Genomic DNA, 27,884 nt, shown 5'->3' on the forward strand with positions numbered 1-27,884 from the left:
TAACTGAAAATGTGTTAATTACGAATAAAAATATAATTCTTTAAAATACATTTTTAAAATTTTTTTTAATACATATTTAAGCGAGCTAGTTATAAAAACAGTATATAAAAACTGCAGCATGTTTTCTTCACATTTAAGGATTGAAGACAAATCTGAAAGTAATTCTATAAAATTGTTAAAATTTTAGAAAAGAAAAACTGCAGTTGTCTGTTTCTATCGGAGAAAAAAGTTTATTTCGAGAAAGGTTTTTTCTTCCTTTTTTTTGTGGAAGAACTTGAAGAAATGGCGAAAAAAAATCAACTCTCTTCCTCCATCACGTGACAGTTAATTGTGTCGGCAGAGGGCGCTGACGTTAAGGCAAACAAAATCGAATTTTCTTGAAGAAGGCGGTGTGCTGACAAGTCGACCAACTAACAAAATTAACGTGACCGAAGCTAGAGCGACCTGTAAGCCAGGTAATGCGGACGACAGGTAGAAAAAGCCTAATGTGATTGGTGACCAGGTAGGACTGTCAGAAAGTCCTTCTTACCTAATCTTATTGTACTTCTTTAATAAGATAAAAGAAGTAGACAGTTCTGTTAAAAGTGAAGTTTTCCGATTGGTCACCGCTACTTTTTCCAGGAAACGACAAAACAAGACGATACTATTGATTGGATCGTTTAAAAGCTTGTTTAAACACGTTAAAAAAACCCGTTGCAGTTCTATTGGTTAATAACGTTCAACTTACTAAACTTGATTGGCTGGCTTTCGATATGTTTTTAAAAAACGTAAAGCGGGTAAATGTTGTGATTGGTCAAAATAATTTTTTTTAAACTTTATATTCAAATGATTGGTTAATTAGATGATGAAACTATAAACGGAGTGATTGATTTGTTTTCATTAAAAAATTAAGTAATCTTATTGGTTCTTTTAAACTTTATAATTTTTCTTTTTTTTTAACGCATGACATCACCGGATCGGTTTACATTAACTTTTTTGTTTCGTACACTTCTATTGGTCATTCTAAACTTATGTCACCAAATTAAAACACCATTATTGATCACCCTAAATACTTTTTAAGGGGTCTATTCATAAATATGCATTTTGATTGATTATTATTCATACAACAACCAAATTAAAGCACTTGATTGCATCGATCAATTTTTTTCTTAATTTATAAATACGAAACAATATATTAAAAATAAAAATAAGTTAAAATTTGAGCTGGCAAACTCTAATATTTTCCTTTGTTAAAATTCAACACACATGAACTGTTCTATGTCTTGGGAATTCAATTTCTCAACTTAGATACACAATATACAGTAACATATAATATTTCCACCGGTCGTCATGACAACTGGCATCACTCCCGTGGTTGCCATAGCAACGGGTTTCGAAAGAATTGCTAGGAATAAAAACTAATTTTTAAAGGTAAATTTTGCTATTTTTTTCTATTTGCATTTTTTTCCCTCCTTCGCGGATTAGACATAAGCACGACCTTGAATATCGAATTATCAAGGTTGTATAGGTTATAGACCTGATGCCTGCACGTTTTAGATATGTTACCGGAGAGGATGCGGAGCTGAGAGTACTCTACAGGATCGTTCGATTACCCTAACTAGGCTAAAGTATACTTATCTCTAGTAAACAGACGTTGGTCTAGTCAGATTCGACCTATGCCATCTAATAGCACGTAATTTACAATGTTGTTCAATCTGTAATCCTTAAAACGGTCTACTTGAATCCAAAACGATTAAATTTGTTTAAGCTATTATAAAAAAAAACCACGCAACAGATTAGTATGATATTATGCTAGATTTTAAGTGGAAAGATTTGTCGAGATGCTGATATTCTTTTACCTTCTTCTTCTTCTTCTTCTTCTTCTTCTTCTTCCTCTTCTTTTTTTAAATTTAAATAATTTTATCTTCTCAAAAAAGAAATTAAATTATATAAGCTTAAATATATTTTATATACACGTGTAAGAAAATACGTCGTATTAAAAAGCTGGTTTTAAAAATAATTAAATTAAATTAATTTTTCTAATTAAAATTAGAAAGTTGTAATTTCATTAATATTTTATAATTTTTTTGTTGGCCGTTTTTTAAAAAATAATTAGAGATTAATATGGTTTAAAAAAATATACATATTTTATTTTATTTTATTTTTTCTTCATATTTAACTAAATTAAAAGCAGAAAAATGTCAATTTTTGTAGTAATTTTAATCAGAGAAATTGTAATGAACGGATTATATTTAATTTTTATTTTCGTTTTTAAAATTTTAATTAAAGGTAGCCTATTCCTTTCCCTTCTTTTTTTGGTTTAAATATTGTATTCCGATCGAAAATTGATTTTTCTAATTAATAAAAGGGAGATGAGAATATTCTATTTCACGCCTACTGATTGTTTAATTCAGTCCAAATTCTTTATATTTTAAGAAATAATAATAAAGAATAAGTAGAGAAATCATTTAAAAAAATATATTTTAATATAAAACGTTAAATCTTCAATATTTTGCCAAGCGTTTAGCGAATAATTCCATCGGCTTATTGATAGAATTTATGCGCTTTAAAATATTAAAATTTTATTACTAATCAAAACGTCATAAAATGAAATTTGTATAATTTTTGATAATCTTTTAATAGATTACGATTTGAAATATTTTCTCTGCGTAATATTTAGTGAATTTAGTTAAATATTAACATATTTGCATTAACCCAGTAGAAGTGTAGTAATTCTAAAATACCCAAGGGTGACTTCAATATTGCTTATTCCCAAATAATGTTGAGCTTTTAAAATTAATATCCCACATCTTAGATTAACGAGCCCCGAGTGAACTAAAGCAATGTGATGACGTCAGAGATTTTTATTAAGTTTCATGCACAGAAAACATTTCCATTTGTCACGGTGCCAAAAGGTTTTCTATTGTGGACATTGACTGCTTCTTACAGCAACAAAACTACTTTAACTTTGGATCGGCTAGTGATAAATAGAGGTTGCTAACGTCACTAGATTTGAAAGGAATAGTCTAAAAGATGAGGATTCTTGAATAGATGATATACAAAAGAATTCCATTACTGAAGATAGTTATTTAAAGGGATCGTATTTGTGGCAACAGAATGAGCTTTTGTTTTAATAGGTCACCTGTCTGGCCTTCTCTAAGAGTCCTTTTGTTTAAGAAGTAGCAGTCTGCAAATTGCCATAGCCGTTTTCTGAATACTTAATCCCAACTTAAGGTTAATTCCCTATCGGGTGTTTTTACACAACCTACATTAGCATTTATCATCCCGAAATGTCACTAAGCTGCAGCAAACGAAGAAGATCGGATGCGAAATCACTTTTCAGCTTATCCCCCTCCATCCAGCTTATCCTAAGTTAACTAGGAGAGGAGAGGAAAAAAATATATAAATTTTTATTGCCATTTAGGCAAAGTAATTATCGAAGCTATCAATGATTATATTTAAATTTTATGCATAAGTAGATAAATTGTTTTTATAAAATTCAAGCGAAAAGTTAACAGTATAAAACTGAAAAAAGTGAGTGAAAGAGAGAAAGAGAGAGAGAGAAGAGAAAGAAGATTGAATGTAATAAAAACGGGACAGCTACAAGATATTCTACTTAAGTAGCACTCTCTATTTTCCCTAAAGAAGCCTTATTTGAAATGGTGGTGAGTGTGCATGTGCATGTGCAAGTGTGTATGTGTTCTTCGATGCAGAACGATACAATATCCGACCAACTGTGAAGTAGTACTTGTCCTCCATTACTGATGATTACTATGTATCTGCACTGACCTGAAACGAAACATTCTTTGTCTATTTTAATAAAATACCCACATCTAAATATCCACTTTTATAATTTATTTTTAGAATATTGACAAATATTAAAATTCTGAAGAGAATAAAATGAATAAATTTAATATTATTTAAATTACAACAATATTAAAATTTTATTTAAAGCGTATCTAATCTTATTAAATGTTTAGAATTAATAAATTAATAATTTTAAATTAAATTAATTTTCTAAATATATTTAGAAATATATTAAGGGAATATTTATTATATTACCAATTATGTTTTGCATGAGTAATTCTCTTATAATAATTGATATATATATAAATCTATGTAGCCTATGTTAAATCTATATAAAATTGGAATAGAAGTTGTTTCTATTTTTATAGTTTAGATAACATTTATGTGCCTTAAAACGAAAACACAAGAATTACATTTAACTCTCGGTTATGTTATGCTATGTTATAGTGCTTACATATCAGAAAATCAGTCAAAATAAAATTTTAGACGATACTTTGACAGTAATACGTCTGATAAACTAGAAACATTCGATTACTGATAAAGAGACTCGTATCGGAATCGAATGTTTTCTTGTGGGCAAAACAATAAAAAAAAAGAATAGAAAAATCTGTTTTGTCTTTCGATTTATTTTATTAATCACAAAATAATATATATATATATTATAAAAAAATTGTTTGTAGATCTCAAACAAATAGTAAAATTAAACGAGTGCCTTTTAGAAAATCTGCATTAGATTTGTATTTTGAAAAGTTTGAAAAATAAATAATAAAAAAATTATCTAGTAGTTATTCCATTTTCTAAACTTTGCGGTAGTTTTAACAGAAACAATTTTGGGTAAACAACGCCATTGTTGGCCTGTATAATATCCAATCTTTACTTAGACTATCTCCTGGGAACAATGTGGTATTTCAGGACTCGTTTATATTGCGAATACAAACCATTTATTCGGCGATTCACGTTCGATATGTGGCCATTGTATCTTAATACGGTTTCCTAGCAAACTGAGCCGGATACTACATTCTTTACATTATTCTCTTATACAAGTTTCTTTCTCATGTTTCTTAAGTACATATTTTTGCTTTTGATTAAGTTTACTATATGAAGTAAACTTGTTAAAATTCAATTGTCAGATTGTCATTCAATCGAAACTCGAGAATATATAACTTACGAATATATATACATACATACTATACATACATACATATATATATATTTTCCAATGTAAAAAATCCCGAAACCAATTTGTATACCGAATCAATTTAAATATGCAATTCGGATGTTCGCACTTGCTGGTTAGATTTTAAGGCAAAACTGAAATGCGGTCGTGAATAATTTAATTTTCTATCATTTTTCACTAACTCCGTCTTTTGCCCGTTGGCTGTTCAAAATTCTATTTTCTGTTCGCAGTTGTTGCAATTTATTTCTCTAACAATGTTTTTTTTTCTTGTTTTTTTTATATCGAGAACACTCTCCTATTCTCTGATACATTAAATCTTTTGTTTGTATCATTTGCAATTCTAGCTGCATTTTTCATTACCAAATTCCTCTTTGAAAATTTTGTCATTTATGTCATTTTGTTACAAACAAAACTGTTTTAAAAATTACTGAATAGATTCTAAATTTGATTATATATCATATATTTTTTTTAAGAGAAAAAGTTTACTAATTTAAATGAATAATTTGCTTTATCGAGTTGGATATTTAAAAAGAAATTATATTAAAAAAAACCCAAAGAGTACGAAAATTGTTATTATTATTGATTGAAGACAGTGTGTAGGAATGATTTAAAAATTTTCGAATTAGTGAATGAAAGAAAAAAAATTAAATATAATATTTTTAAAATCCCTGTAACATTTTCTTAAATATCCACTTAGGAATTTCAATTATCAAACGAATTTCTGTAAATTTGATTAAAATCATTTTTTAAAATATCTGTAAAAATTATATATTTTAATCAAAATCTTAAATAAAATTTTAATAAAATTTTTAAAGAATATATTTTATATAAAAATAAGTTTACCAACTTGTTTGTAAACTATCCAATTTTTCCCCCCTTATTTTTGTTTTTATCATGTTTGCAATTTTGATCAAAGAATTAAAGTCTAAAACGAGTTTTTAACTTAATTTCAAACTTAACGTCACTCGGTAAACTTGATAATGCAAAGTAAATCTAAATCTTTAAATTATTTTTTCGTTTTTTTATATAAATTTTAAATGAAAAAGTTAGGAAAATGCATAGTAGCTACTTAGCACAAAATAAGACTGTTTCGCAAGGTTATTTTGTAGCATTTTTCGCTTGTTCTTTCATCCTTAACTCGAGATACTTTTTCTACGCTGTATCGTTTTCTCTCTTTTTTTCTTGTCTTAGTATTTTTTTATTTTTATTTTTTTAGGACGTTCGCATTGCTCACCTGTCATTCTTTTAAGAGTCATCGATCGTCGGAATGTATGTTCGATACAAATATGAGCGAACTTCTATGGTCATTATAAACGTGATCGAAACGAATGACCTTTACAAAAATACACTTCATGAATAACAGGAGATGCTAGCAACATTCAACAATCAATTGCTTTCAAATTAACGAAAAGAATTGCTTTTTTTTTCTTCTTTTTTTTTGATGACTCTTTTAAAGAAAAATATAGCTCATTAGATTATACTCTGTATAGAATCCATTAAAATCTGATTTCATTCAATAATTATTTTTAAAATATTCTTATGATTCTTGCATAATATGGCAAATTAAATATCTTAATTAGCTATTTGCATATTTTAGAAACTTTCTGATCAAATTTAAAATAATTACACGAAAACTATTAGGAATATAAAAAAAAGTAATCGAAAACTGAATTATTAATAAAAGTAGATAAAATATATATCTATATATATACCTATCGATTCTTTAGTAGATGAGGAATCTATTTTTGCTTAAATTTCCCTTTTTATGTTTAAAGTCTAAAGCGAGGGAAAGTAAAAATTCATCATATATCAGAAAGGTTTGGTGAATTTTGGGAATCATAACCGTTCGATCACTACCGAAAGTACCTCTTGACCTTTTCTTAGATGAAATATGAGGGCATGCCAAATTTGATTCCTTTGGCTTCAATGATATTCAAACGCAAAGAGGTCATATAAACATAGATACGGAAATATTTCTATACGGCATACAGCGTATATACGATATGAAATATGCATAACGAGTGCTGTTGAGCTGTAGAATGGTTTTGGTACCATTCCAAATTTATAATTAAATTAATTATTAATGATTTAATTTTTTAGTTAAACGCCTAGAAATTTAAATTCGGATAATATCATAAATCAAAAAGCTCCGGATCTAACAAAATCCGCTGGCTAGTCTAATCATTAAGTAGTCAAAAGGATAAGTAATTTAATTGAACGGGAAGTAAAAATTCTAGTTACATTTCCGAGAAAAGGTAATTATAGTAAAAGGAATGAACATTGAACATTATTTGCCAGAAAGTTAACAACTTTATCTAGAAAGTGAAGCAAGCGTGAGTTCGACCCACCCACCTGTCTTCCGCTCCATCAGGAAACTTGGACAAGCCAGGAGAGCGTGTAAAATTGAACTTATATGGACGTCAAAATAAATCATGTTGGCCAATCATTAGAAATTTGTCTCCCCTGAGCGCTATAGAGGCTATCTAATTCCATTACATAGAATTGGGATCTGTAATACTTGCTGTCTTCTTATAGTTCACTAGAGCGTGTAATGCCACATAAGATGTCATTGAGATCAAATTGCCACTACAGTAAATCATTTAATGCAAATTAAAAAGTAAAATTTTATATAACATTATAATTGGTATTCGTTATCAATATTTATTTTGAATCTTACTACTTCTTTACGATTTTGAATACTTTATATGGAAATTAACTTTTGCTATTTTTGCGCGTTTTCCCCCTTATTCGAATTTATTTTTATGTATAAAATTGTTATTAATATTTTAAATATTTTTCAATTAATTTCATTCAATTAAGACGAAATTAATTGAAGTAACACGTCTAATGTTATATAATAACAGAAATCGTCTTACATCTAGAATTTCTATTCACGTTTATAAATTTAGAAATTAAGCTAAATGAATAGAAATTAATTTCCTAATACGTCTATTTGTCAATAGATTAATTCATTACATAAGGTATTCATTAAAAAGTATACATTTACGATCAATATTTCATAGTTAAATTACGTATGAAATTAATTTCGTGTAGACGAAAACAAAGGAATTTTATTTTACGCGTTCTTTATTCTTTGTTTTAAGAGATTTTTAAACAATAAATATAACATAAAATAATTAAAATAATAAGATTTAAAATTATATTGAATGGAGAAGCTTTTTATTGTTGAAAATTATAATAGATCTCGACTATATTTTTTGTTGTTTATAAATTTTTTAAAACATGTAATAAGTTTAATCTGAATATTTATAGCAAATAAAAAATATTCTATTCAGCTTTTCCTGTGCTCAGGTTATTATAAGTATATATTTTATTGATAACACACAAAAGAATAATTAGATCTTTCCATCTAGCCACATATATTTTTCATAAGTTTAGTTGCTTGGAATTGATATTTTTTGTATTTTATCTTTAAAAATGATTAAAAATTTACTTATTTATTCCATTATTTTAAACATTTTAAAAACATAATTAAAAATAAAAATAAAATACAATAAAAAAATAAAATACAATATATATATATATTGTATTTTATTTTTAAAAATGATTAAAGGTTCATTTATTTCGTTTATTATTTTAGACATTTTAAAAATATATATAATTAAATATATATATATATATATATTTGAAAACATTAAATCTTACTTGAATTATAGGTTATATATATTTTTCCTTTATTAAAAAAAGAATCGAACATTGATCTATTTTTCCAAGTAACATTTAACAATGTCGTTTTATAAACTTATATAAACTAGCTATAATTATCATAATCGAAATTATCGCACATGTTTTATCTCTCACGTTTCATAAAATACTATCGAATATAAAAATTAACATATTGTTGGCTTTGCACGCTACAATCATTAAAAACATCCAAATGCCAAAATTTGGTATGTAAAATTTTATTATTTTCAATTTTATATTTATTAATAATCATAAACGTCATATCGGATAGTAAATATTACATAATGGACATCCGTAACAGAATTATTGATTAGTTGAGAGTTTTAAGTTTTCTGCCGATCCAGCGAGCAATTAAAATTAATTAAATTAATTAATTAATTAAAATTCATTTTAATTAAAGCAATTACAAAGAAAATTCAAATATAACAACCCATCATATTTAAAGTATACACGAAAAGGGAAGAGTAAGAAGAGTAAATCTTGTCTTGCTTCATGGATATTTGACATTTTTCAGAGATTATTCATTTCCTTATTCCGTTTGCTCTATCAAAAGTTCGTGCAAGCAGAGATTAATTCAATCCAATAAGCCTGATTTAATACCTTATTAACAAATAAACCGCATAATTATTAATTTTACAGTTGTATTGTTCAATTATCCATCTATGAAATGCAATTGAAGTTTTCAATTATCGAAGATGAAATAAACTTACTTCATCATTTTAATGCGTGTCCTTTAAAATTTTAACATGTTCTTCGTTAATATAATATCGTTAATTGTTACTTTAGTAGCTATATCGTTTTGGAAAATTTTGATAAGCTGTAAGTAATGATAATTTAGCATTTAACCATTAAAGCCAACCGTTAACCTAAAATATTCGTTAATGCAAACGATAACATAAATTATTGATCTTATCGGTATATTCGTGCAACCCAAAATCTTCCATTAAAATCATTATATTGCTTTAATTATTTATAGTTTATCCGCTGACAATCTAAGCCGACACGCAATTCTTCTCAGTTACAGGCTGCAGGATTTAGAATATGAGATTTGGCGAGGCGAAGAAAAAAATGAAGGAGATTTTTCTTTCTTCTCCGAGGTGGTGTCAGGTATAAGTTTACCATAATTATATTAAAGATGTATTAGTTATTGAGTGAGTGATCCCATTTCGAGCAGGCTTAATCTTTCATTGCGCTTATCAGGATACTTAATCAAAGAGTGGTATTTTGTTCGATTACTTTTACGTATTGGGTACATGGACGACTTTACCGAGTCTAATAGCGACAGTCCACAGGTGGCTGTCGGATGAAACGAAGACGAATGACGAAGGAAAGGGCGGTGGATTACCATCAGACGTTGACGTACAGTCGAGTCTGAGAAAGGCTTAACGAAGTAAATTCGAGGACCCATGACCGGAGAATTCCTGACGGCCTAAGGCCTTCCGAGGTTTGGATGTCGTAAATCAAATAAAGTCCATCAGAAATGTCCCCTTAGACCGTTTCCATGGTTACGTCCGGAGGATACTGCTTCTTGTTCTTCATCAATTATAGTACTACCTTTACTGGAAAAGATGCAGTAAGTGCAGTTTTCAACTCGGTTTTCCCGAATAATTCTCGACTGCGACATGCGACATCTCCAATATATACCGTAGGCTAACTTCCTTCTTGGACACTTTTCTCTATTTAATTTTCTTTCTAAATAACTTAGTATTAACTTTTAATACAGCTCTTCCAATTTTGTTTCATTGTCATTGTAAACTTTCTTCGCAGAGAGAAACCCCACGAAATTCTTATTGTTTGTTTATATTTATTTTTAAATAATTTATTTAATCGAATATAAATATTTATATGTTACAGTATTCATAAATATTTCTGAAATATGAAATTGGTAGTGAACGCCTGTAGATCCTATTAGGAAGAAAATGGATTTTCTTATAGTCTATTTATCAAATTTTTATATTGAAAAGGTAGGGTATATATATTTTTCAATATAAATGGTTTATTTATAAGTTTCTTTCAAAAATATTTATATATCAAGATATAAATATAAATAAAGAAATATATTGATATTTAACAGAGTTTTTAAAAGAAATTTTTGCAACGTTGAATAAATTATAATTATTTTTGAAAACGTTTATAAAACTAACGTGTTTATCAATAAAAATCTAATATTATTGCATAGATATTTTTTGAATAAAAGGTACGTAATGTTAAAAATCGTAAATATAGACCTATAGAAAATTAAATAAAACCAATAATGTTCTATAATAGATAAAGAGCAATGCTACAATATATCTTATTCTGTTTGACAGTTTTTAGTGGGCTTTACGGGGGTATAGATATGTTTATTCGAATATAATTCTAATATTAAATAAGAAACATTTTAAAACTTATTTATTTTTATGTCAGCTTTCAGAAAAAATAAATAGAATTTTTTATATTAAATTTTGACTTCAAAAGAAACCAATATACGATTGCTTAGATATAAGAGCGAATCCGTTTTTTGACTAAAATATCTTACATTTTTAGAAATGTTGCTGACGGATATTCTGTCAACGGTAATGCTTTAGTGACACTAACTGCTGACACTTGGTGTCTCTTGTGTTGCCCTATCATCCTTTCTACTCCTCCTACTCTGGTTCAATTGGGACTTTCGACAGAAATACTGTTTGAAACATTCTCCCTAGTTTCTCCTTCTAGAGTGGTTTTTATGGGTCATTCTCCAGCTTTATTAACGCCAGAAATGGGTATTATTATAGGAACAAAATTGGTACTATACATCATGACAGCCATTCATTAAAATCACTTATCGAGATACTTTTATATAATAAACACTATATAACCTATCGAATCTTTTCCAGTTTATGAAATGTAATTTATCAAAATTTTTATTCGAAAGCGAATACACTTGTTTTCAACAGTTTCTTTGTGAAAAATTGAGAATGTGACAAAATAGAAACACATCAGAGAAACAGGTAGATCCTGATACTTTCGGCCTCTTAAACGATGAAAAAGAAAAAAGAAAAGAAAGCGGCATAGAAGGAGGAGATCAAGAAAATATATTTCTCTGAATGTTTCAAGCGACAAGACGTTAGAAACGATAGTGAATTGAAAGAATTGAAAATAAAAGAAATATATATAGACAGGGGGACAAATTTCAAGTGAGGTTCTAGAAAAAACAGCTAGGAAAAACCTCGGCAATCAGTCATCCTCGACAGTTGAGTCCCAAAAAACGGTACCTTGACAACAGTTCTAACTTTAGCCAGTAGAAAGCGAGTTGGCACACCAGAGAATCAATCACATTGTCTTTCCGTAAAGTGAAGCAAAAGTCACTGGATAAAAGTGTGACTCTACGGGCTTCGGAGATGAAAGTTATAGACAGAACGATTATTGTGAGAAACAAAAACAAGACCGAGATATCTGTCTACTAAAAGGTGTCAGGTGATAGATATTCTAAAATCTGAATGACAGATAGAATTCTCCGTGCTTATCGGGTGATTTCATGCGAATTTCCTTTGATATGCAAACAGAAAAGCTCGAGTTTTCAACTCAAATCGTTCGAAAAGAAGAAAATCTTTTAATCAATTTTAAAATAATGTTATTAGAAATATCAAAAAATAGTAATCAATTTATATTGGATTGGGAAAAAATAACAAGAAAAATGTAATAAGCTTTGTAGTAATTTTATTCTCTTGTATTGTTTAGACTTTTTGTTTTCTTTTGTAAAGAAACAATTTTTCTCTCAATACAAATTAATTATGATCAATATAACAAAATGTAAATAAATCTAATAAATTTCTTTTAAAAATTGTTCATAAAATTAATATACAAAATTGTATTTTTTAATACGGTTTAATTGTTATATAGGCAAACCACTATTAACCATCTTATAAAATAGTTTCCTTAATGCAAGAATAATTGTTTGTATTCTCTATAAATTAAGTTAATGGAAAACTTAATGGAATCAGAACACAATATAATGAAATTGGTCAATTTAGAATCTTGAATTAATTTGATTTTGTCTTCAGGAAACGAATTTTCGTCTAAAAATTATAAATTGATTATGAGTTTACTTTAAAAAAAAAAGAGAGAACGAAAGAGGAGAGTTACGTTATCCATCATCGTTAATTTTTATTTTTGTAAGCCAGGAAAAATAGTAAATTTACAATGTTTATATTACAAAAATAGTACATAAGTTAGTTTTTTTAAATAGTGTTTACAGATTTGTAAAAATGCCAAATGGAAGTAAATTGGCAAAAGTTTTTTTTCTTTTTTTTTTGTAAGTTTAGTAAATCTCGTATAGTACATTGGAAAACTTTAGTAATAATTAAGTATTGAAAAAATAACCTTGAAGTAGTTTTTGGAAGGAGTCAGCAAATTGAAGTGAAGACATGTATGTTACTTTCATGAGCTTCAGTGTCTCCGGAAACAGATTTGGAGAAGTTTCGTCGTTTTGTGAAACTTAGGTAATAGTCAGTGAATCCGTGACTGGACTATAGATAGCGTGACCCCACGTGACTTTTACTGTATTTTCACATGCGTCACGATCGAATCGTTAGCAAAACTATATGTTCTATATTATTTTTAAATATGTAATATATATAAAAAAGTGTTCCTATTAGCATTACGTTTACGACGCCTGTATGGTTATATATATAAACAATATTTTTCGTTTATATGTATTTCTCGGACGGAAAAAAGGAACAAAAAATAAATAAAAAGAGTTTTATTTATAAAAAAAAGGAACTGATCTCTATCACTTTAACTTCTGCTCACGCACATTCACCATTAGATTAACCTACTGTAAATGTGAAATCGTCAACCATTCCCACAACTTTCTTCACACTATTACTTAGTGTTTGTTACTATAGCAACGTTTCGTTTAATCACTTAACAGCACATTGACTATTGTTACATCGTGAACTTTTTATACTTTCTATAGAAATTTTTGTTAATTAGTCTAATAATTTATATAGGAAAAATTTTTCATATAATTGCTTCGCTTTCTATATTAAGCCGTTATTAATATAATTTCGTCTTTGTGGTGAAAAACACAGAATTTTCGACGAAAGTACATAAATTATGTTTCATTTTAATTATATATTAATACATAATGATACTACGAAACAATGTAAAACTACATCTGTAATGATTTTTAATGAATTCGATTAATTTGTGAAGAAGATTCAATTCATCAGATCGGAAAGAACTGAAGATATAATTAGGCCCTTAATCACTTTTTTTGTTTCTTAAAGACGGAGTTAGCATAACTTACCGACACTTTACTTATATTAAGAGTTGAATGAAGCTTCTATCATCGAAACATCTGTAAGAGGAGTCAAAATGAATTGACTCGACCTTTTGACATTTGACATGGCCGCTGGAGGCAAGCGTATCGAATTCATTACGCTAATGATGGGCCAAACTACAAGCACACCCTCCAGCACGAATTCACGCTCTCGGATAATTACAAGAGGATAATTAAACAAGCTGACGTTTCGGTAGCCCACTAGAAGACAACAATATCCTACCTGTGTGTTGAAATTTCCCCTCAAAACGCTCTTCATAGAAATCAAAGGATTATAACATCGGCATCTTATAAAACGAAATAAATCGTTAAACTTTAAATTACGATAATAAATAAATAAAATAAATTTAGAAAACTAAGATAAGTGAAAATTTAGTTGAAAAATATTCAAATTTAGCTTTAGAATTTATTTTCTATCGGTATTGTAAGTCAAGTGACATCTGACGCCATGTTTAATGAGCACAGACAGTAATTATTGAACATAGCATTTGTTTCTGTCACATTTTGTGCCTGGAGCGATGACAGCATTACTGAGTCTTTTTAATCTTGCTTCTCGAAACTAAGGCCAATTAAAGCAAAACTAATTACCCGAAAGGCCGATAATTCTACCGACAATCTCAGCCCTTTGACTTAGTTAAGAACAGCTTTGCTCTATTGGAATATTATCTGAATGTTGTCAGAGATAATAGTCCTTTACTTAACTGCACGTTAAGTGTGGATTTTACTTATTATGACGTCATACTAAAACATTTATTTTCTAAAATAAAATTTTAAAAAAATGTTTTTATTACGCTGATTACACTTTTACTTTTATTCTTTCTCATTAATTCTTTTCGAAAATCGGGCGAAAAATTTTTGTATTTTTATAAAATGGAAAAATTAGATCAATGGCCTTGACGTCAGTTAATTAAGTTAAGTCATAAGAATGCCAATTGTGCATAATATGTATGAAATCGAATTAAGTTTCACAGAAATTGTTTATAATTTAATTGCGCCTTCAACCGTTGTTGATTTTTTAAAATGTGAAATGAGGATTTTTGACGTAATAATGACGTAAATTCAATTGTTGTCAGCTCATTCCAATTAAATATTTATTATAATTAATATTTGACTATTTTAAATTGCAATTAAAGAAAATAATAAACACAAATATTTACGCGCTTCTAATTAAATAATAATTAAGCAAGCATGCCATTTATCTTTAAAATATTGTTACTTTTTAAAATACGACGAAGTTAAATTTATTATTTAATTAATTTATTTCTTTATTATTTTTTTAAATTTAAATTATAAAAAAAATAATAATAATAATTTTAAAATTTAATTTAAATTTATTACATTAAACTACATAAAATTGTCAAGAGATATTAAAAAATATTTGACGCTTGGCTTATACATTTTTAATGTATTTTTAATAAATTTCATATTTTTAAAGATATTTTATTAATAAAAAGAATATTATTTTTCCGTCGAACATTATCTTGAAATTAGGCAAACATAGAAAAAGTTAGTTAAAGGTAATAAAATTGTACAAAATTTCATAAAATTTTGCGATAAAATATTAAAGTTTTTCTTATATTTTTTTAAAAAATAAAAGCGTAATTAAAAATTCAAAAACTAAAAATTCCAACACTAAACTCTATATTTAGAAACTAAACACACACGTGTGTGTGTGTTTTTTTCGGTGTGTAATGAATAATAAAAATGTTAATTATCAGAAAATATCCATGTGATAAACCTAGTAAATATGAAAAGTGGTTCAATAAAGTGATATCCTTTTTTTTTATTGACATAGAGACTTAATAGATAAGACTACACTACACTACAGCTGACGTATTCAGTTTAATAAAAAATAAGTTCCATTTACAGTTTCTACTGAGATTGAACTTTGCACATGTTCTTTCTAATATTGACTGCTACAGTCGACAGCTGGTTAGAGCAATTTTATTGGCTATCGATTCACTCCGAAACTTTGCTTAATTTTCAAAGATTTAATTTGATTTTTCACTATAAAATTCTTTTCAACTGATAAATGCATTTATAAGAAAAGGAAATTTTTACCAATTCGTTTCTAATTTGATTTTACTTTGTTTTTTTTACTAATAATATTTTTCTTTCACTTTTTTTTTGTTTTTTAATTTAAGGATATGTATAGAAGTTTTACGTTTGTTGCATAAGGGTGAAGTTAGTATGGAGACAGGAGGAAAAAAAATCGAAGTTTGCCCGGAGTCAGTAAACTGTCAGAAAAGTGTAATTAACCAGTGCTGTTTGACTCCTGTTTGCTGACTTCGCTCCTCCTAAGCAGGTGGATGTGACGCTCTTTTTTTCTCTTTTTTTCCAAGTGTGATCACATGAAAACTTATAGTGGGCTATCTGCTCTGTTATCTATGTCAGATAATAGGTTAGAAGGAAAGTAGTTAACTTCGAACGTCATCGCCAATCCATTACCTGTTAGCTAATTATTTGGACGTTTATAATGCATTAGTTGAGGTTTTAGTGTATCCATAGATAATGAAGAGCAGACTGATTGGGAATTTTATCCACTTTGTTATCTAAAAGATAAGTAAGAAGTTTTCTTTCTTTCCCTTTTTAATCATTATGTTTATGGTTGCAAAATTTTATAAATACATTTTAAAATTTATGCAAATATTAATATTAATTAGTTTCATCGTCTTATACTTATTCGATAAATAAGTTTCTTTTTTTGTATATGTGTGCAATTTCCTTTAAATCTATATCGGGTTATTGAAATAAATGAAAAGTTCATATACATAAAAATCTATAAATAGATTTTGTTGATGGGGTCATTCATTGATGCAAGAGGAAAAATTCCCTTACATCAAAGTTTTATTTTGTAATCAAGTGATAATAATAGATAACAGGAAATTTTAGGGAATTAAATGTAAAAAAATCCTCTAAATTTATAAGAAATATTCCCTAGAGGATAAGTGTAGAAGAATAGATTTCCCTAGACAATAGAGGTAATAGAAATCAAAACTATATTTAGGAACCAGCTAAAGGAATACGTTGATTTTTTATTAAATAAGAAACCAAGAAAAATAAATGTAGTGGAAGTATTAATACCTTATATTTAAATAATTTAAAGGGGTATGAGGGAATTCTTTCTCATACAATCTAAAAATCCCTTACATCTATAAATAGATGTAAAGGATTTTTCTTTAAATTCCCTCACATCTTTTTCATAGATAGAAGATAAATTTTTCTCTAAATGGATGTAAGAGGAAATTTATCATAAGATTGAACGTCAGAACCTTACAAATGGACTTTTGTTTGACTTTAATCGTAAATGACGCAAAAATAATCGAATGAATGGATATTCTGTTAAAACAAATTCTTATCCAGTTTTATTATCAATTATCCATACTTATCACATGAATTCAATTAATAAACTAACTTAGTTAAGGTCGTTACTATATTGATTTTCTCAGTGGTTAGGTCATTTTTACGGTAATCTAACCATGACATATTCAAATTTTCTCCAATTATATCAATTAATATTTATAATCTGGATTAATGTCAATTAAATAAATTATCTGATTACTTATCTGTTATTCGATGACCCGAGAAAAAGGGATAATCGCCGAAAATATCTGATTATTTGCAGTTATCTGTAGCATGGGATGATTTATTAATATATCTATTAGTGAGGATTTTCTATCAAAAAATGATGACAGATAACTTCTGATTCATCTAATCGTCTGAAGAAGATTATCAACTTTCATAAAAATATTTCCTATTGATTTTAGATAATAAAAAATGCATTGAAAATATAAAAATAGGAGAAATTCTTCTGTTTTTTTTAATTTAAAAAAATTTAAACTAGATTATAGATAATGCAAAACTAATCTATTTACGTTGTTTCCGCTTTATTATCCGATTATCGAAACTATTCACATATTTATTATCTTTAAATTTGATAAAATTGTTTAATGGATTGAATTATTATTTAAAAATTTGATAATAATCTGTTATTTTCTACGCTTGTGGATCTAATTTAATTTTTTATGACGATATCAGTTACAAAATAAAGGAAGGAAGAAGAGGAAAAAAAAAAAAAAGATATTATTATATATAATTTGTGAGGAAATACGATAAAATACAATTCAATTGCAAGAAATTTCTGCAATAAGAAGGAATTATATTATGACGTAACAATGTTCTACACTAAACTGTAACGAAATTTAATTGTGATGTAATAATGTTTTATCTGTAATGTAATGGTAACAGCTCTAATTAAATTACTAACACAATGAAGTGTAACAAAAATTTAATTATGGTGAAACAATGATTTTGGATGAAATTTAACAAAGAAAATGTAATTAACATAATTTTGATTGAAGGGAAATGAAATTTAATTATTTAACAAGATTGAAATTTTGGATGAAATGTTACACAATTGCAATTCGTTGATGACTTTAATCGCAATTATATCGAATAAACGATCAATATTTTCTATTATTAACATATTTTCTACATTTAATATAATATCTATGAATTAAAAAAATATATAATAATAATAATAGTAATATAATCATTAAATTTCCTTTATTGTCTTTATTGTAATTGTTAAACTCATTAGGATTTTTCTATAGTAAAAAATGCAAATTAAAAATTTTACAGTTTAAACAGATGAAAAATAGCACATTTGAATATATCAATTCTACTGAATTAATTAGGTAAATTATCAAAATGATAGGAGAGAGAGAGAGAGAGAAAGAGGGGGGAAACAATTTATCGCATTATACACTGAAAAAAAGAAGTGCCAATTGTTGGTCTTTTGCCTTAGTAGCTTTAATAATAAGCACTTACTGTTTAATGCGTTTAAAATTTGTATGAAGTGAAGCAGTCATACATCATCGCCATGTGGATATGACATCACAGTTGAATAAATAGAATTGTCATAATTAGGTAATCATCAGAGACTAAATGTTTGCTCTGCTGGTCCCTTCTGCATCCAATTTATGCCATAGAGTTCTGTGCTATTTTCCAGACCGTTTTCTATTCTTGGTTCTCTCTTTTTTTTTATATTTACAACCTATCTCTGGTAAAGAATTTAGAATTGATTCTATTCTATAGATAAAGCTATTTTTTCCTACGGAAAAGAATTTAAATATGCAAATATGATGTAAATCGTTCTGCCTTCGGTGATTTATTGCGGTGAATCCTGAAAGCGGATATGACGTCAAGGTGTTACTTCTGCTCTGTGGACTGTGAACAGGTTTAGAGAAGAGAAGATATATACGTTGTTCTCATCCTTCATTATTTTGCCCATTTGACAGCTCGGATAGAATCTATAGAAGAATCTTCAATTGCGATAGTCTAATCATCTACAATAAGTATTCATGAACACAACCGTTATGATTTAAAATAAGTTACAAATCTTTTCAATTGTCGTACTTTAGTTTTATGAATAATACTTGGAATCATATATTAAACGAACGGTATATCAATTTTACTTTTTCATTTTACTTTTCGAAAATGCCCATTAATGGATTTTAATAAAATCTCCACGACCCGAATGTATATTCTAGTATTAAAAGAGCTCCATTAATAATATTGAATATGACAAATAATCGTTTTTTATTTAAATTTTTTCGAGGTCAAAGTTGTCTTTTACGCGAAATTTTCTCCGCAAAATGATTTTAAAACTTGGCAAAGAGCTCCGAAAACGAAAAGCCCATTGCTGTGACCCATTATCGTCTACGTCATCAAAAAAATCGTACAAATCATCATTATTCTTAAACATAATCTAACGTAATCATCGTTTCCCCCCTCTCTCTCTTATACATTTTTCTCATTATCTTGTTAAATTTTGTAACGTACTCAATTATTTTAAAAACCCCAAAAATGTGTGTATATATAATTATAAACATTTAAGAGATAAAATATTAAATCATTAATAATTTTCTTAATTGCAGAAAATTGCTGTTTAATAAATTACTCGTGTCTTAGTCACGAAGAACTTCTATTTCTGGAACGATTCCAAATCATTCGAAATATTGCCTTTTGTTAGCAAATCGGTTGGCGGTTTACATTTCGTGAGATATAATAAATGATATTTGGGTGGCAAAAGTCAACAATATAAAGTTAGACGAAAACGATTTAAAAGTTTGAAAGCAAGGGAGGAATTCCTTAGATACGACTATTCTAAATTCCGTTATCTGAAAAGTGAACAGTTTAAGATGTCCTCTTTGACTTGCATAACACTTCATACCCTAACAGCAAATGTTTCCAATTGAACTTTCAACTACAAACTTCATTCCAAGCTCGACATCCCTGGTGCATCGAGCAATAAAGACGTTGACAGTTTGCCTTGAGATATCAATGCGTTGTCTTGTATGCCGTTACAGAGAGATAAAAAAAACTGCATATCCTTCGGGCATCAACTTTAACTGACTTTCACAATCATCCCATGAGAACCTGGCGAGAGTCTCTAGAAACGGTAATTAATGGTGTAGAGATAAGAGAGGACCCACAGTCTAATTACCGCTGAGGGCCATACGACACTACTGCATGTAATTTACTGTGTTTCTAGCAGAGATAGCAAAGCAGCATTGGACTAGGCCTCTGGATAGAATTGATGAGGATGCATTCGGGTTGGCTTTAGGATTAAAACCAATGGTGTCTCCGTCACATGACTAGGCAAATTTCCTGATCTGCCGCATCATCTCTTGACGCTTTTATTACTTCCGCCTCACTTTTTATTTCCGGTTTATACCGCGTGACATTTACTTCCGCTTCCATCTTTATGCTTCCTTACAGAATAGCAAAGACTCCCCTGAAAGAAGCAATTTCCTCAACGGTAACAAGTGATTGTATTTTTTTAAAACTGTTTCTGTCATAACTGAGAGTGATCTTAGATGCTATGCCCCAAGTGTCGAATTTTCTCCAACTGTCGTACCACCCATTTGTTCTAGGCTTCATTCAATCCAATCTTGAAATGTCTCGAGGCTCTTCGCTATGTAAACAACTAGAATAAACATAGAAAGTCAATGCTTGTCATAGAAGATATTTCTAGTACTATTCTAGTTTTAGAAAACGGATTAAACATAAGATCTTAGAGATTGATTCGAGAGCAAGATGAGAGAGATAGAGAAATTGCAATCCTTTTAACGTTGTTTAATGGAATGAGAATAATAGTGATCCTTTAGAATAATAATAATTTAATGGAGATTAGACAACAGGAAGCGTGGTTGATCGATAAAAACAAAAATTTGCGATGAGCAAGCTTAATGTATAAAAAATGAAGACGTGAAGATTACACCATTAAACACATATATAAAATTGAAATAATGTAATTAAAAAAAATTTTTAAATTAAGAAAAATTATTTTGTAAAAATTCTTAAAATATAGTTTTATTTATATATGAGCTGTAATATAATACAGAAATATCAATCAGAAGGATATAACAAAGAAATAAAAATCGTAGTAGAAAACATCAACAGAAAAAATCATTAGATAGAAAGAAAACGTTGAAGGAAGAAAAAAAATAGAAGAAACATAAATTATATGAATTAGATTAGTAAAAAAATATAAAAATATAAATTTTATAACAAAAATACAAAAAACAAATAATGGAAAATTTATTTTTATTTTTTTTGCAACACTTTGATATCATATTTCAGATAAGTTTAACTATTTTTCCAATTTTCTCTTAATGTCTATAGAAGATGGTTTATATCATCAATTTTAAGGATTTTTATGTCAAGATAAGGAATCAAACAGTTGACCTTATACGTTTGATATATCGGTAATGTTGACTTGATTGAATACTTCAGCAAAATTGGGATCAGACACAATTTTCAGTCGAGAAAAAATAATACCTTTAATTTATAGTCTATTGAGTGTGAGAAAATAAGGTTTCTCATATAAACTATATTTATCATCTAAGATAAGAAAAGATGCTGAAGAGAACGTTTAAAGATTTAAAGTTTTGAATCTTTCTTTTTTCTTCTTAAATAAAGAACTGGGAAGTTGTTATAATTACAAAATATTGGAGATTGTTACATTGTTTGGATAGATACCCAGGAAGATACGAGTGATGGCGATTGAAAGACTTATGACTGATGTTTTTAATATGAGTTATCATCTTAGATAACGATTAATCTTCGTCATTATCCATTTCGAAAAGGTGAATTCGTGTTCATGAGGAGGAAAAGCGAACAAAGAAAACGGACCACAGACAAAGCCTCCTGTATGGATGTAAAAATTGATATAAATGGCCTCTCAAAGAAAATCGAAATCTAAGAATTGATGGTAAACGTATGCGATTTTTCGTAATAATTACCTGATGTATGTTATGTATTGATCACTTACTTTAAGTGGATGAAGACAACTCTATTTAATTATACCTAAATAATATATTATTTTAAGAATAAGGAATAAATTACTAGAATCGATCATTCTGAATTTATTATAAGTATTTTAAATGTAATGCAGTTCATTCATTATAATTTTAACACTATCTCTTACTTCAAGAGAATTGTACGGTCCATCAAAGCTGATAAAAATCTTAATTTTAAAGAATGTAATTCTTTAAAAGTTTATCATTATTATTATTTTTTTTTCAATATCTGCTTCTTATTTATAGACATTTATAGATTTTATAATTAGATATATTAAAGTAAATATGATCTTTTTTAACATCTTGATGATAATATTTGATATAGGATCGATCTTATAATAGTAAAAGCTGCTATCTTAAATCTTTGGCTTATCACTTTACTAAATTATATAAAGTTTTTCCTAAATTATGTATCATACAAATGGATAATATAAAAAATAATAACTTTACGTAGATTATTTATAAAATTTAAAGATAAAACTAAAAATATTTAATTAAATTTAACTTTAAGTAAGTTTAAATTTTATTAAAAATGTTTTTATTAAATAAAATTTTATAAATTAAAAATAAATAAATAAATAAATGTATTTATTTAATTTCATTTGAGAGAGATAAATTAAAAAAATTTAAAAAAATGTAGAGGTGAAGCAAAAATAATTTTCTTAAAAAAATCTATCAAAAAAGACAGTTTTTAGGTTGTTATATAAGGGTGAATATTTTATTTAATATAAAAATAGTTAAAAAATTCTTTTAAAAATTCCAAAGAGAAAATTAAGCAGAGAAAATCAAGAAGAGAAAAAAAGCAAAATATCAAGATAATTAAGCTTTTCTTTATATAATTCCCTTTAAGTTTTTGGATATTGTTATAAAGTATTTAAAAAAACAATTTTATACGGCGCACTCTAATTTAATTAATGCCTTATTTCTGTTTTTAAAATCGAGTTCAGAAGATGGTTTTATAAAGTAAAAAATTGGATAAAAAGTTGGAAAATCTTTCCATATAACTTAGTGTAGAACATCTTAAATTTTTAAGACGATACATCAAGAGTTTATTCACTTTAGAAACTACAATAAAGTATATTTTTATGTTTTGCCATGTAATAATAAAAATCTGTCCTATATTTTTTTCAATTAACCTAGTTTTGTTAAGAACACAGCTTTAACAAGACTAAGCAGTTTGTATCATTAATTATATTGATTTAGACTAATGATTATTTTGCAAAGTTTGACAATAAGTAGATTGTAACAAATAATACAAAAGCGCAACGTCGTTACTGGATTTAAACATTAGATCGAGTATACGTTACACAAGACATTAATTTCCGAGGAGACGATGATCAATGCGTTACGATACAAACATTGATGCTTCTTGTAATTAATTTAGAAAACATGCAAATGAAGTAGCCCCTAATCGCACATAATTAGTTTGATGAGAAAAGTCGTAGACGTATTTGCAAATCCCAGGAGAGAAGAGATACGTCATGCCTGGGATGCTGTAGAAACTTCCTACTCATCTATAGTCAAGAATAATTATAAAACTTTTGACAATGAAGAAATCAAATGATAAATGGTTACAACTTTAATTAAAAAAAAATAAAAAAATTTTTTTTCTTCCTTTTCTTTTTATCTAACATCCTAAATCGATACTTGTATTTATTTGTTTCTTTGAATTGCTCCAACTAATGGAGATAAATCAAAGCTTTTTTTACGTTAGAGAGGATCGCATTTCCCATTTTCAATAGATTTTCTTTGATAATGGATAAAGTAAAGATTCTCCTTTAAGGATAATTGACTAACACGACTTTTTATTAAACGAAAAGTTTCTAAATCCGTAATCTTCTTGTTTGGATCTTCGGATAAAAAGCGTTAATATGCTAAAGTAGAAACTTAAAAAGTTAACGGGTTATTGTCTCTTTGTTTCATTATGATACCGAAAACTTCTTTTTTTATAATCTCATCCGTTGCTAAATTTAATCCTCGCTGTCTTTTTAGTAATTCCATGACGTGTTTATCTATGTTTCCGGACCAATAGATCTTGCAAGAGAAAGCTGGTATTGTCTGTCAATGGATGTACCGAGTGATGGCTGACAACTTTATCTCCCTGGGGACGTTGCTGGATACTGTCTCTCCTTCTACCCTATGCAGTGACAACTGATAATATAGTCTCACAAGAGACACTGACTCTATTCAATGATACCGAAAGCGCCATGTGTGCTGACCTCCATTTTAGGATAACATTGTAAGATTTAAGTCAAAATGTGTTGACTGTAGATAAAACTCCGATAACTAAATAGAAATTAGCATTTATCTTATCTTTTTTCTTCTTCGAATCGTTACAAAAATAATCGTGTCTTTCCTTTTTTTTAATCTATAATGCAGAATTCATTTCGTTAATTTATTTTTTACTCGATTTTAAATAAAAGTTAAACACGTCAAATGCATATTTTCATCCGTTTGTTAGTAATTATAAATGGTGGCAGATTTTTTCCCTATTTTTTTAAATTAGTAGAAATCACTTTACGTGTTAATCTTTCCAACTTCATTCCCAAGAAAAACACCTTCTCCATTATAAAGTTAATCCTATCTTTTCCCTTCACTAAGCACACTATTAAACAAGCTACAATATACTGTACTTCGTTTCATTTCTGTTTTAACAATCTAAGTTTTTTTTTACAGTTTTTTTCGTATCTTTTCCAGCCTCACATCCAACGACGGCGGTGCTCAGGTGCTTGATATAGCACATCACGTACCTTCACAACAATCGATCAGCAAAGCAGTCTGGCCGTGGAACCTTACGTTATCCAATTTTCCAATCGCTAAATCAGATCTTCGCTACAATCTCTTGACTGAACCGGTAAGACAGTTTGTCGCTTTTCATTCTATATTGTCACATTTTTACCTGTCTGTGCTATTTTACTTGTTATAAACACATACTAAACGTTGGAGTAAACAATGAATTAAGTAATTGTTAAATTAATTAATTTCTCTTACAAAGATCCCGAATCATCGTCTACATCTTCTTCTCTGTTTACACGACGATACAAATAAATTATAGATTTATAAAATGTATAAATAATATATTAAATTCTAATATATTTAAAATATTCTTTTATTTTTCTATGAGTTTTTAAAATATAATAATAAATATTTAGAGCATAAAATATCTTCGAATGATTTTAGAATAAAAATTCTAGTCATACATTTTGACTTTTGTATTATTCATAAAATTACTAAAGAGGAAAAAAATCGTATTTCCTACTCATATATTTTTCCACATTTAATAATTTCTTTAGAATTTTCGGAAATTTAGTAAATTCTTTCCATTGTATTGTTCTGTTTCAGACTTCAGAAAAGAAGGAGGAAAAGGGAAAAAATTAAGATTAAATACAATGAAATTCTATATACGTTAGGAATATTCTCGACTAAAATTCTGTGCCAAGAATTTTAAATAAATGCGATGAAGCTGGGAAAAAATGGGAACATTTCGTTCAGTGAAATTCCTTACGTTCTATGGATGACTATCTGCAATGCTAATCATACTCTGTGTCTGCCAAAATCACGCCAAGAATGAGCAGATGTCAAGAAGGAGATAGACAGACCAGCACAGCTTGGCACCTCCCTGCTTATTCTTTATAAAACTTCCTCCTATCAGCAGTTGCTCATATCCAGATTCTTTCGAAAAAATAAATAAACTTATGGTTTATTTAAATATAAATGGATGTTTTCTTTAAGTATTGGCACATAAATTTTGAATATTTAAAATAATCTATAATACTTGGCGATATTTTCCAAAAATACTCGGAACCGAACGTGATTAAGTTGTAAAAAGGACTCTTTTATAGTTTTATTAGCATTTCTCCATCCTTTAAATGTAAAATAGATCATTATAGTGAGGTTGGCATGTTCTCATATCGATAACGATTTTTAGTTTTGGTAGTGGTCATGGATTGACCCTCTCTTATGACAGAAATAATGTGGTAGACCGCTAACCATGGCATCCACGGCATTTGGGATAAAGTGAACTTTAATAAAATACCGAAGCTTATAGTCAGAATCCACATGCTTTAGGATAGAAAAGTGGAGAAAAATTTTGAAAGTAATTGAAGTTTTAGTGCAGTGACCCACTCGGTCTGATAAAATTTCTGTTGAAACCAACTTGCCAAAGATTTAATTAAAACTGGACAATGTTGGGGCGGGATCTCTTTGATGTATGGACCGAGGGCGGGAATATGGGTGCTGACTGTCCAAGTTGGAATGTCCAAACCCAATATACAGTTCACATATAACAAAGCATACGAAGCGGAATGAATAGTTTTCCTTTACAAAGAAGGCATTCTCACTTTATATATATATTTGTGCGAGTGTCGGGCAAAAAATAAAGTAATTTATCCTCTTGTACCCTTTAGCTCATACCTGAAATTGCTGAAAGGAAATTTAATTTATAATTTCTTTACTTTAGAATGAATGCACAAAATAGAAATTTGCGAGAGCTTCTTCTCCTTTTATCATTTCACAACGAAAATAAAGCATTGGTCAAGGTTAACACAAGCCAAGTTATTTTATTATTAAACGTAAATTACTAGTTTATAAAATATTTAACTAATTTATTATTGATACATTGTAGTATAATGTTATAAACTGATAATAAATTGATTACTATTGACGTTTCATCCAATTATTGTGTTCATTTGAATACGCTTCCCTCAATCATAACTTGCGTCTAAACGTTCGAGATATTACATCAGTAAGTTAATGTAATTAAGTGATAACTACTATTATAATATTGCTAAATGCCTTTCCCGTCTAATTGTTGTAAATTTTGTAAAGTTGGTAGAAAGTATGTACATTTATATATATAAATATATATATATGTTAGGCAACGAGTATCGAAGGGAACAGAATTTAATTATTTTTGAGAAAATTTAATAGAGATTTGGTAGCACAAAGTAGAGCGAGAAGAAAAAATTAACTGGTTGAAGAAAATTAAGAGAAAAATTGACTTTATTTCTTCGGGCGCTCCGCATCTTATAGACTCGAAGGAATTGTGGAAAAATGGGGGAAAAACTATTTGCGTCCGTGTCGTTGCCATGGACACCACGTCAATTATCTCGTAACACCATTAGGATCTGTAGCTTACTGATCTGTGGACTTGACAGATTTAATTGCTATTAACCCATCTTAGGCAATCCGATAGACTGTTCAAGAAGTGTTGGTACAAATCCTCGAAGGACGAAGCGAGAACAGATTGTTTGGTTAACAAAATTGTGTTGATACGTAAAGAAATTTCATGATAAACAAGTCTGATGACAAGTGCAAAGAAAAAAAAATAATCGAAAAAAAGAATAGAAATCGATCTATTTAGAAACAATTATAAAGCGGGATTCTTTCCTGTACGGTCTCGGTGTATTGCGTAAAGTAAGCTTTACACGGGAAACGAAGTATTTTTAGAAGCTGAAAATCATCGTTAAAGTAGCAAATTTGTCAAGATTCTCTCATAAATATAGAATTACTTTGCAAGATAAATTGCAGTAGAATTCATTTTTCT

The 27,884-nt window shown here is 28.2% G+C and overlaps 1 long non-coding RNA gene across 1 annotated transcript; it reads left to right on the forward strand.

Annotated features, from left to right (window-relative positions):
• Positions 1 to 1,352: 1,352 nt before the first annotated feature.
• On the forward strand, positions 1,353 to 26,902 carry LOC136968356 (uncharacterized). Its single transcript, XR_010879652.1, has 3 exons — positions 1,353 to 1,410; positions 25,037 to 25,193; positions 25,682 to 26,902. It is a non-coding gene; the product is annotated as an uncharacterized lncRNA (long non-coding RNA).
• Positions 26,903 to 27,884: the final 982 nt, after the last annotated feature.

This window comes from Centruroides vittatus, unplaced genomic scaffold (assembly GCF_030686945.1).
Source record: "Centruroides vittatus isolate TY-2023 unplaced genomic scaffold, ASM3068694v2 contig_1450, whole genome shotgun sequence".
Lineage (NCBI taxonomy): Eukaryota > Metazoa > Arthropoda > Arachnida > Scorpiones > Buthidae > Centruroides > Centruroides vittatus.